The sequence below is a fragment of the Triturus cristatus genome, chromosome 3_2, assembly GCF_964204655.1.
Source record: "Triturus cristatus chromosome 3_2, aTriCri1.1, whole genome shotgun sequence".
Taxonomy (NCBI): domain Eukaryota; kingdom Metazoa; phylum Chordata; class Amphibia; order Caudata; family Salamandridae; genus Triturus; species Triturus cristatus.
In genome coordinates this window covers 523,229,497-523,242,012 of record NC_140584.1, presented here as the reverse complement: position 1 = coordinate 523,242,012, position 12,516 = coordinate 523,229,497, and the positions used below count along the sequence as shown (strand labels likewise).

Genomic DNA, 12,516 nt, shown 5'->3' with positions numbered 1-12,516 from the left:
CTAACACTATGGCATCGCTTTGTCTGATTGCTAAAGCTGTCGCTGCTACTGATTTCAGGCACGCAGGCAAAGCCTGAGCTACGGGATCTAATGTACTAGAGAAATAGGCACATGGTTTGCGTGCTCCTGCTTGATCCTGTGTGAGTACTGACAAAGCAGTACCTTCGCGTTCTGTAACAAAGAGTGTAAACTGTTTTTTGTAACATGGCGTTGCTAAAACGGGTGCTTGACATAAAGCTTTCTTTAGGCTTTCAAAAGCTTGTGTGTGTTCCTGAGTCCAAGGGAGAACAGTCGATGTGGCTGCCTCCTGTGTTGTCAATTGAATGAGTGGTTTTGCTAGAAATGCATACTGCGGGATCCACTGTCTACAGTATGAAGTGAGGCCTATGAAAGCCCGCACCTCCTTTTGTGTCTTGGGTATTGGCATGTTAGTTATTAACTGAATGCGGTCGGGTGTAAGCTGCCTTCCCTCCTTGTTCAGCGAGTGTCCAAGATAAACAACTTGCTGGACACAGAATTGCAGCTTAGAAGGGGACACCTTGTGCCCTTTTTCGGCTAGAAATTGTAAAACTGTCAGTGATGCTTTCTCACATTCAGGTTCGCTTCTTGCGGTGATCAACAGATCATCGACATATTGAAGCAAGGCAGTGTTAACTGGCATGTGGATACTGTCAAGTTCTCGTTTCAGTGCTTGGCTATAGATGCTGGGGCTTTCTGTAAATCCTTGAGGTGCGCGTGTGAATTTAAAGCTACGTCCATTCAAACTAAATCCGAACAAATATTGGCTTTCCGGATCTATTGGGACGCTGAAAAAGGCGTTTTTGAGATCAATTACAGTAAAGAATGTTGCTTCGGAATCAATAGCTGTCAATAATGACGAGATATCTGGGACCACAGGAAATTGTGGCACAATGCATTTGTTTAACTCGCGCAGATCAATAACCAATCGATATACTGGCGGCGCTGTAGGATCTGTTCGTTTAAGAATCGGTATTATCGGTGAATTACATATATTGGAGTCTGTTTCCACAACTACTCCTTGGGCAATGAGTTCGTCAATGATTTGTAGTAAAGCCACTACAGCATCTGGTGGTAACTTGTATTGTCGCATTCGTGGTAGCACCACTCCTGCCTTTAGTGTGACTCGATATGGTGTAATATTCATGCAACCAACATCAGTAGGGCCTTGTGCCCATAGACGTGTAGGTAAGGTCTGCAGTCGGGGATCCATGTCTCTAGATACATAGTGACCTTTAAAATCACGTAAAAACAATCTTACTCCTTCCGGAGAACAACATATTATAGCTCCTAGAGCTTTTAACGTTTTTATTCCTAATAGATTTTCTGGACATGATTTAGTAAGCAATAAATCTGTAGTTCGGGTCAAAGGTCCTATCGTAAGTGGCAGAGGTTGTGACACTTCATTAACAATAGGTTTTCCTGAAAAACCAAGGGAAATATTCTGTGAGCCTGAGAGGGGTGCCCCTGGAACTTCACTACGTTTTATAGTTGTTCGACTTGCCCCTGTATCGAGTAAAAATTTTCTATCTTGACCTAATAATTTACTATGTACATAAGGTCCTTCTTGATCTACAGGAATCTCGATAAGGGGTAAGTCAACTTCCCTCTCTAGGCTTGTTCATGCGTAACGCTGATACTCGGGATATTCATACTGTGCGGTCTGATACATTTGTCGTGTTGTTGTCTGTGTGGCAGCAGCAGGCGGCGGTGGTGCAGCTGGCACAAACTGTATTGGCTGTTGTGCGGCTGGCATGGCCTGGGCATGCTGCATAGCTCCTTGTTCATTCTGATCTTGTCTTAGTGGCCGTTATCTTTCTTGTGTTTTACCTATGGCGATATTATGTTTTAAAACTGGACAATCGTGTACGTAATGGCCTGGCTTTTTACAATAATTGCATGTCCCCTTTACGGGTCCTGCTGAATCGGAATGTGTCATACCCTTTTTATGTCCTTCAGCTGGAACTGTCTGGGAAACTAGCATTTTCATTTTCGTGTCTTTCATGCGTCTGTGTTCATGTTCTTGTTCCTCTTTAATTCTATTGTGGTGGTACTGTAACATTTGTAACATTTGTGTTGGAGTGTTACCTTGCCAGGTACTCTCGAATTTTAATACTCTATTCTTTACTGGGGGCAGAGCATTTTCTACTAATTTTGTTACAAACAGATGTGGGTATGATTCGCTACTTGCTTTTATGCCACTATTTATACCAAAACATTTTTCAAATCGGGCATAGTAATCACTAGTGTCTTCATCTTGCTTCTGCTTACAGGCTGAAATTGTACCCCAATCTTCCTTTTTCGTAGTTAATAAACGTGGCAGTACCTGTACTAGTAGACCTGGTAGTGCTTTAGTTTTGTCCCCAAGCCCCGAACCTGGACCTCGGGCCCTTTCTTCTGCTTCTAATGCTGACCATTCTATCTTTTGATCACCTATCTCCCACTCTTTTTCCTTGAGTTTCTCATAAATGCCAGCAGGCATCAACACCTTTAATATTGTCATAATGTCGGGGTAGGTATACTCTCCCATGAGTAACATGTCTTTAATTTCTCGGTGAAAACCCGCTGGGTCTTTGTCATGACTGGGTACCACTTTCTTCATTTCTAACAATTCTATTTTCGATATGGGCGTATATACAAATACGCGTTTAAACTGATTGTCCTCACCCTTTATTGGGTGCACTTCTCGTAAGGGATTCTGTCTATCTATGTGATACGTAGTTCTTTCCTTGACGGACAATGGAGCATGTTCTGAACATACAAAAAGAATATACTGCTTTCTTGATTCTAGAATTTCTTTAATTAATTCAGTACCTGGACCTCTCCATTTATTCATAAGTAATTCAGTCAGTATGTCAGGCAAGGGACCAGGGTCCGAATGCTGACTCCGATATAGTATAATGAGTTGTTGAATCATATAAATCCCAGCTAACCTTTGTTCATCTGGGGTAAGATTCAAAAATGTGCGTACTACTGTATCATCACTATATTTTCCGGGACTGTCCACCCAATGGACAGCTGCCCTGGCTAAATCTTGTTCATCCATAGAATCGAGGAAATGATAACCCCTTCGTTCTCGGAGTAGTTTGTCGGCGGTTTGGAACGAATGCTCGTTAGACCTTATATTAATTATAGGTATTTGAAAATTCCTGTTATTATCTAGACATATTGGACGTATTGGGTCAGTATGACATCTAGTCTGATTCCTATTACAAGATCTTCCTCTACCTACATAGGCTATGGTGTCTGACTGTCCTGTGGGCAGTCCTGACCCTTCTTCCTCGTTTTGTTCGAACTCGTCTACCTCTAATCGCTCTTCGTGTAGGCGCTCTATTTCTTTACGGATCTTTCGGCACATGGCTATTATACAGTTTTGTTTATCATGTCTCCCTTCCGATATGTTCTGGCTCCATCTTGTAAGAATTTTCATTGTTTCCGGGTCTACCCCCGGTCGGTCTTGATTTCTGATCACACAGTTTATGAGGAAACGTAACAGTTCCCCCTGTATCTCTACTTTCTGGTATTCCATAGCTCTGTAAATACATTCTGGATCTCTCCCCGTTTGGACAAAATGATATATATTATCTAGATGCGCAGTCATTCCTGGTAACTTCGCTAAATACACTGCGGCTCGTCTGATACGCAATGATGCTAGGGTCATTTCGTCCTCCTTTCCAGGCACCGGGTCATATCTACAATCTATAAGAAGTTCCTTAAGCGCACGAGCACTAAGGAGTTTGGGTGTACGTGAATGCGCTGACTCTTGAAAAGTAAGTTTATTTATTCTGGGTGGTGTAGAAAAGACATTGGCAGCTCCTCACGCGGCCCCATCTGGGGCGTCGGGTGTAAAAGGATTCGTCGAACGTGACACAGCAACTGCAGGTGTGGACACAGCCATAGAAGTAGCTGTAGGAGCGGATACAGAAACAGATGTGCTTGCCGGAACTTGTGACTCGATTTGTTGCTGCAGGGATACGGGTACTGGATCTTGGCGTTGAACCTCCCTGGTATGCGGTCTATGTGGGGCGGAATTAGCATACTCGGGAGCTGCGTCATCTAAATATGAGGAAAGAAAAACATCTTCTGCGGTTCTAGGATGCCCCTTAGGATGTACCTTTATTGGGAACAATGGGGTTGGCAAGTCTGTTGGTGTCTCTGGAGTAGCCTTAGGTAATCCTTCGGCCAGAAGGGGATACATACCATTCATAAGGGCATTTCTTTGTCTGTCTACTTGTTCTGATTTTACTCGGATACCTTCCTCAATTAATAGATTCTCTCGAACTTTATTGGAATTCTCTTTACTCTTCTCCTCCTGTCTACGTGCTTTTTCCGTACGTCTATGAGATTCTTTACGCCATAACTCAACGGCGTCTTTCTGTGACTGTCTGACTTTCCTTTTCCATAACTCTTCCTCGACTTTCATGATGCACTCTGCATCCCAGGTCCCCGCTGTGGGCCACCTCTGACTTTCTGGTAATCCCTTGGTATAGTCTACCCATAAATCAAGAAATAATATAGCGTCTAAGCCATGTTTGTGATACATAAAGTGCCCTGGAGTGTCCCTAGGAGGAATAGGGACTGCTTCTTCGAGAACCCCTTTTCTGGTAGTGATCTGTCTTAATTTCGAAAAGAGCGGCATATTGAGAACTGACCTTATACTTGATTTTGACCTGATACTTGAATTTGAACAGACTTAATACAATAAACACGATAATGAACAGTCATTCATACCACGATATTCAGAACATACTTAAACACTTTAAACATTTAACATTAAACCATTAACTGAAACAACAATGATGATCGTCTGCATAACTAATCACCAAGCTTAATTCTCGACAATAACTAGACAATGACTAGACACTTCGGAATACTTCGGAATACTTGATATACTGCTAAACAGTACAGATACACTGCTAAAACAGTGCAGACCAGATTTGTGTACCCAAACCCGTCTTGACCGGCACAACCTATGTGCACGTCAGAAATGCCTCCCCAGCAATGGTACTCACCGGGTAGCTTCGGAAACGGAAGGCCTCAGTAACTTGAACTTGAACCGGACCGGACTCGACTCGACTCGACTCGTCGGACACTGGGCTTGACTTCGGACTGGTGGGTCTCTATATACCTCGGATCTTGCTCTCTCAGCTAGGCTCTGGTCGGGATACTTCGCACTTCTCACCGCCTCGTCTGGGTGTTGATCGCAGTCTCAGTCGCCCCCGCTTGACCGGAGGGAGATACAGGAAATCCTGCTGGTACGCGTTATTGTCCGTCCAGCTGTGGCAGGAGACCGGGCCTGCAACGCACCGCCGGCGCGTGAGATGAGAAAGTGTCCCTGTTCGGGCGCCATCATGTGGTAAATATTTCTCCTTTACCGGGACTGAATTTGATACAGAAACATTATAAAATAGCTCAGTAAAATGAGAGGCAGAATCCGTGATATTAGAGTTTCGGAATGGACTTTATTCCGGTGGTCGATTATAATCGGATGCCTCAAGTTCCATCACCACGCGGGTTCAGGAAGTGAAGTACATACTTTATTGACAAGAAGTAACTTTTATAGTCCATACATTATAATGAAGTGAATATAGTAGGCGTAACAATTGATAAGGACATTGACGTTTGGTTTGCGTAACCGAAAATGGGTGTAACAATGAGTAAAAAGGAACATGATTGGTTGTGATGTCATGTATAGGTGGATCTATAAGATAATACTTGGCATGGATGCGCGCGCAGCAGTATGACGTGTAATTGACGTGTAACTAGGGGGTGACGGGGACTTGACATTTAGCTCTATATGTGGAGACAAGAAGTCTGGGTGGTCAAGTCAACCTAATCCCAAATCATATCTAACATCCTATGTTTAAAGAACTATGTTATCCATAAAAGAAGGACTCTCGGACAGAATCTATTCTATACTGACTGTGCGTGTACAAGCGTCTAAGTGTCTACACTGAATGCGAGGGGGTAGGAATATTCCATGGTAACAGGGCTATGAATTACTTGCATGAGGACAGAGAAGATGGGCCTTTTTGCTTGGTAACTGGAGGAATGTTTACTTAAACTACTAGGCAGGAATGCATCGGCTGAGGGGGAAGCAGATAATTCGAAGGTGAAATACAGTTCTTGGCAGAGAGTAAGCTGATGTCAGGCTTCGTGAGCCGCGCAGAGAATGAGACAAAGTTCATGGTCACAGATGCAGGCTCGGGCTGGAGCTTTTAGAGGCAGAAGGCAAGAAGAGTTTGATGACAGAATCAGGGCCTACTTGCCTGGACTGAAAAATGGCATAAGTGAACCATATAAAGCTGGTGGCCTTTCATATTTAAGAATGGAATATCCGGCCTATTCATGGCGGATCTGGCAGAGGACATGTTGACGGTGGGCATACATGTATTTGCGTCTTCATAACTGGAACTGGGGGGGACATATATGTACTTGTGATATACACATGGAACCGTTGGGGTCCAAGATAGGGGACATAACTGACCAGGAAAATCCATATTTCCACATGGAGAAAGGGATATATAACTATAGAGCTGTTGGGGTGGGTGGCAAGGTTTTCTGTTTGATAACTGATCAAATAACTTGAGGTAATATAGGGAAGGGACCATGTTGTGCATGGCGACTCCATAACTCCTCTAATCCTGCACTGCTTATCTTAACAGGGGATGAGTGTATGGATGCCTATATATAACGTAAAATTGTACATGGATAACTCTGAGTAAATGGGATGTTTTTCACTTTGGGTACTGAGTGACATCAAAGCCAACTGGCGCTTCACTTGTGTTGTCAATTGATGTCATTTGGAACCCATTGGTGAAACACATCCCTGTTATTCACAATTACCATCTATTGTTGTATATATTTATACTTCACAGTAAAATTAGATCGGGTATTTCAGAGATATGTTTTAGTCCTTACTCTCGAGTCATCACTCTTGTATCTTACCAGAACTATACATGTTTCATTTAGAGCTTCTTGTAGCAGCATGTATTATTGTGGGAGGATCATGTTACTCCGTTTGTTACTCCTTTGGTGGCTGCCATGAATTGGCTTCCGTTGAAGGTACGAATACATTTCAAGCTGAGCTAAATATCAAATGTTGGGATGGAAAAGTACCCTGCATTATAAAAGACTGCACCCGTGCCCAGAGTGCCCAACTCTACTGTTGTCTGGATTCCTAATGCTGATTTTGTGTCATAGGCTAACCGGGATCATGCATGTGCACCATGTCGTAGGCCTTTCTCATGGTCCAGCAGGTGAGCCCAAAGTGTTGCCCTCATAGTGGTGGAAGGCTACCACCGTCACCATGAATTAAGCAACACAGGTCCAGTGGTGACAGCGTTCCATGTTGTGATCAGTAGTAGTAAACAGGACCTTTTCATTCTGTGTCACTGGAGTGTGGCCTACAGGCTCAATCACTTTTTTAAAAAGTTCAGCTGCTGTGTGCTTAAATCACCCTTGGCCTACATTAGTTAAATGTGTGGAGTGCTGCGCAATACAGGAGTAGTGACTCAGCCTTAGTTGTATGTGTGCCTGAGAAGGGTACAGTACAAGGATCGAACAGTACTCTGCAATGCATCTATGGTTACTACAAGTATGGGTGTATCTATGCTGAGAGTAATACATTACATGAGAGGTGTAGTGTAGTGCTGTGCATGTGTGGATAAAGCATGTGGTGACTGTATGTGTACTTGCATAAAGTACGATATGAAGGTTAAAATGTTGTGCAGCTTGTACATAGTGAGCACGTGCTGCAGATCGGCGCATATAATTTCTCCCTACTTCCACGGACAGAGTAATTCCACAGTCACACGCACATATACGCATCATACGCTAGGGCCCATCACACTGACATTCAGTCTATTACTCTGAATATACGAGAGAAAACCTAAACCAATCTGCATCTAATGCGAGGTCAATGCGACCTTAAAGATATGTCTTGAGTCATGATTTTAAACACAGGAAATACATCCGGAACTCAAATAATGACAAAGAAATAACCACCCGACACTGTGATTCAAACAAAAGGATTGTTTATCTAAATTAGTTCAAATGAAAGTCAATCATTAGCAAAATCATTATTCTCATAGTTACCTATTCTAGCTAAATGGGTCAGGACAGGTCTCTCAGTAAAGTCTCCCGAGTCGCCGTCCTCTCAATCAGCGTCGATCCTCTCGAGCATAGGTTCGGGAAGAAGTGGCCTTAGACCATCTCTAGTCTAACAGTATTTATACTTAAACTTACAAAATAAAAGTAACAAACAAACTCTAAACGTCCGTTGAGCCGCTGAGCAGAGCGAGCAGGAAAGGATGTTGATTTGCAACATTTAGAAAACCTCCGCTCAGAAAAATCACAAAAATAAAAACACGGAAGAAGGAAGCTCAAATTAAAAAATGATACATCCATGAATGCTCTTCCTCGGAACCATAGTGAAGCCACTGCAAGTTTATCAGAGTTCATTGTGGCTTTATTCTTCTCCAAGGGCAATTGGCAACGAGCCTGAAGCTGCTGTCCTCACGGAAACTTTTAATACAGTCAGAAGCTGTGGTCAGGTGACTCCCAACCATGTTCAGCGAGGCCTCTCATCAAATTTCAATCACTCAAGTGCAGGCTGTAAATATCAGCCATCTTGGATTAGGCCAAAACGGACCATCTTAATTTAAAGAAATACAAAACAACGTTAATACATCGCAATGATTATACAATGTTAATACCCACTAATACCCTTATGTGTAAGTAATTATCTAGCCGTCTACGACATATAAAAGCATTAAAGCACGTTATTTTAAAGCGCAAACACAAAAGAAATAGCACTTTAGCCACACATATTTTATTAATTTGCTCACCAACTTAGTCCACATATTAATAAAGCAACATAAATGCATTCCCGCGTGTAATTCTTTCATTAGTAATATTGATTAGTCAGAAACTTTAACAAAATTAGTAATTAATAATTAATTATCAGTAATTTTAATTAAGACATATAAACATAAAACTGGAGTTTAAATCTCAATAAATTTTCAATAGAAAACCCTGCTCCAGCAATCCCCCTTTGGTGATATATATCACCACAAAAACCAATCCCAAAAAAATATATAGTCCCCATTTTAGGAGAAATTGAAATGTCTTTTTTCAACACTACACACCAGACTCTCTTTCATTATCCCTCTTTGACTCCAAGTAAACACTCTCCCTCAATTCTTCTAATTCTATTTCTTGTGGGTCTCTCTTTGACCTCTTTTGTTTCTTTTCAGTATTCTGCCTAATTATTTTCTTTTTCCCTCCCCTGTTTTTACAACACAAACACCCTAATCTAAGTATCAATAAAGCAACAATCACGCATGTCAAAGGAAATAATATCTTACCAATAATGGTACTACCTATCTTAGCAATAAAGCTCTTAACAGCAACTATCTTATTAGCTAATTTAGTCCAGATACTTTCAGCTTCCAGTGGTACTAATTGTTCATGCAAATCAGTAATATTTTTAATATAGACCTTTAGATCTCTGCTTTCGTCAGGAATGTAAGTGCAACAATGTTGAACTTTCAGCATTCCACAAACTCCACCCTCTTTGGCCAATAGAATATCAAGGGCAAGTCGATTTTGCATAGACATGGCACGTACGGCAATCATCTCCGTATTTACCAAAAGAAACCCTCCAGCGGTACTTGTCGATAAGCGATCCACCACTGTTGACAGTTTCCGAATTCCATATGCATTTAAAGAAATTCCCACTGCTGGAATTAAAGCTCCAAAAATATCACCTACAATTTCTGACCAAGTTTCTCTCTTAAAGCGTGTTAGTAGATTAATGTGCTCTACATCTTCTATCTTATCTATATGGAAAATCTTCGGAAAGACCAGGCCAACATAACACGTGCCATACCAATGGTCAGGCGACCTGTAATAAGCCTTATTCCCACAAATATAATACACTCCCGGGAAAACTGGATCTTCTCCTCCCTTGAATCCCCATCCTGTTGCAATAAAGTATGTATCATGGCACTCACTAGTCCCAACAAAATAGCTATCATATTGGGATTTCCTCCTGGTAATGCATAGTTTACCCTTCTGTGGTGCATCTAAAGCCAAAGTTGGACTGGCCCCATTCCTCAACTCCTTTCCCATCTCAATATCCCATATTGTCTCACTCATTTTAAATTTCCCTGCCTTTTCATGCATGCTCACTCTTCTTTTCTCTACCATGTCTAGGAAAGCCTTTTCTTCTTCTTTCAAACTACAAGTTAAATTGTTTCTAAAAATGTAATCTAATGTTAATTCTTCTGTCTCAATAAAAATCTCACCAAAAATGTTAGCTTCTTTAGCTGGATTCAGCTTTCTATTCATAGGCAATTGCCCAAAAATGTTATCTTTGTTAGACATCTCATAATCTATTTTCCCTAACAAATAAAAAACACTACTTAACACACTACTTGAAATTCCATACGTAGCTGGTAAATGATGATAAGTAACACCCTCCGAAACGGATGCAGGTAATTGCATAGAAACGTAGCAATCCCTAACTTCCATTGTCTTTACGTATTCATACAATAACTTTGAAAAAACATTGCTAGAAAAATCATTAATCGACCTATCTTTATGTATGTAAATGTTACTTATTCTAGTTGGAACTACTTTCTGTGAACTCTTCTCTATATTAGTCGTATTCTCAGTATGTATTCCAAAAGTGTCTATTGTAACCCTAAAGGTAACTAATAAAGCTAGTACACCCCATAACAGCATTAATAGTCCTGTACAGCAGCAGCACATTCTACACCATCTTTTCAAAAAGGCACATCTACTTTGATTATTCTCTGTGTTAGCCATTTTACTACTTTGGCAGTGTCTTTTGACTTAGCCTCTACTACTCCACTACCGAATTTTTAAACTCTAGATTATTTCAAACAGCTAATTTCAGATTTTCTTCTTTTCACTCCTCTCCAAGTGACTCCTTCAGTTCACTCAATTGGGATTTTCATCACTTTTCACCTCTTCTTCAGCAACATCAAACTGTATCAGATCTTCAACATCCTGAGCATCTGACTCTTCTCCAATGTCAGTCAAGATAACTTTCAGGATTCCAACAGTTTTCTCCTCCTCAACCACTTCTCGCACGGTCCCCTCTGGATTTCCTTGACTTTCTGCCTCTTCACCTTCAGACAGTGCCACGTACGACCATTCCGGTGACCTATACTTCTGGTTAGGTTTTCTGATTCTCTTGATCTCCTCTGGTTCTTTTGAGACCTTTTGTTTATCGCTCTTTGCTTGATTCTGACTGGACACCTCGTTCACCTGTTTAGCTTTTGAGGAATTTTCTCGTGTCAGTCTGTACCTTAGCCTCTTTATCCTGTTAGGCCAAAGATCTCCTCTTACAACCCTTTTTGGTCTCACTTCTTTATTATTTCTTTCTCCGATCCAAGTTCTCTTTCTCAGGACTCGACCCTCTGATTTCTCATTCTCACTCTCATCTGATCCTGTTTCATTTGCCTCTTGTTCATCAACGACTTTCTCTTTTTCCACAGACTTCTTCTCCACTGATTGAGATTTCCCTACTACTGTCCCTCCTCGGGTCTCCGACACGCAATCTTCTTGCTGTCTACTTGTCCCTTCACCTAGCTTTTCAGGAATGTTCCCTACACCTCCTCGGGGGTCTTCCGCAATCTGTCCCTCTCTATCTTCTTCTGACCCTACTTCTTCAGGAGTAATCTCAGGTGGATTTTCAACCTCCTCATCTGACTCAGGTGTAGTCTCTGTGGAATTGCTCCTTTCTCCTCTTTCTTCACCACTCGTTGTTGGAGCTTCAGGCACTCTTACAGAATCTGATCTCTCCCCTGAGACTCTCAATGTTTCTCTTGAAGCCTCTCTTGGAATGAAAAAAGAATCACCTAACTCTCTTTTTCCTTCCCCCCTTTCAGGATTCTTTTTTCTTCTCACTGGTTCAGTCTCTGCATCATCACTGGAATCCGACTCTTCAAAATACTCTTTACCAGTCCCATCCTTTGGATTAGGAACTCTCAGAGTATGACTTGCATGAACCCAGTTTTTCACACCAGCACACTTTACTGCAGTTGTCGTAGTCAGAATAACTTGTCTTGGCCTTCCCCACCTTCGAACCAAGCAATTTCTTCTTCTGTGCACTTTTATCCTCACCCAGTCCCCTGGACTCAGATCATGGGCTTGCTTCTTTTCAAGTGTAGTGGCGTCTCCTCCAACCTGGTGAAACACAGAATGAACTGCGTCAGCCAGGCCTTTACAGTAATCCAAAATCATGTCATCAGTTATTGTCATTAACTTGTTGACAGGCACGAAAGCATGTCTCATCGCTTGCCCCATCAATATTTCATGTGGACTCAAACCTGTCGTTCTATCTGGAGTAGACCTAATAGTCATTAGCACTAGAGGCAAGACATCAGGCCATTTCATTCCAGTGGCCAAACACATCTTACCAATTCTGTTTTTGATTGTGCCATTCATCTGTTCAACAACACCAGA

General features: G+C 41.8%; 1 protein-coding gene across 2 annotated transcripts in view; it reads left to right on the top strand.

Moving 5' to 3' along the window:
- OLFML1 (olfactomedin like 1) overlaps window positions 1-12,516 on the top strand; it is a 49,218-nt gene that overhangs the window by 23,621 nt on the left and 13,081 nt on the right. The gene's annotated exons all lie outside the window — the stretch shown is intronic.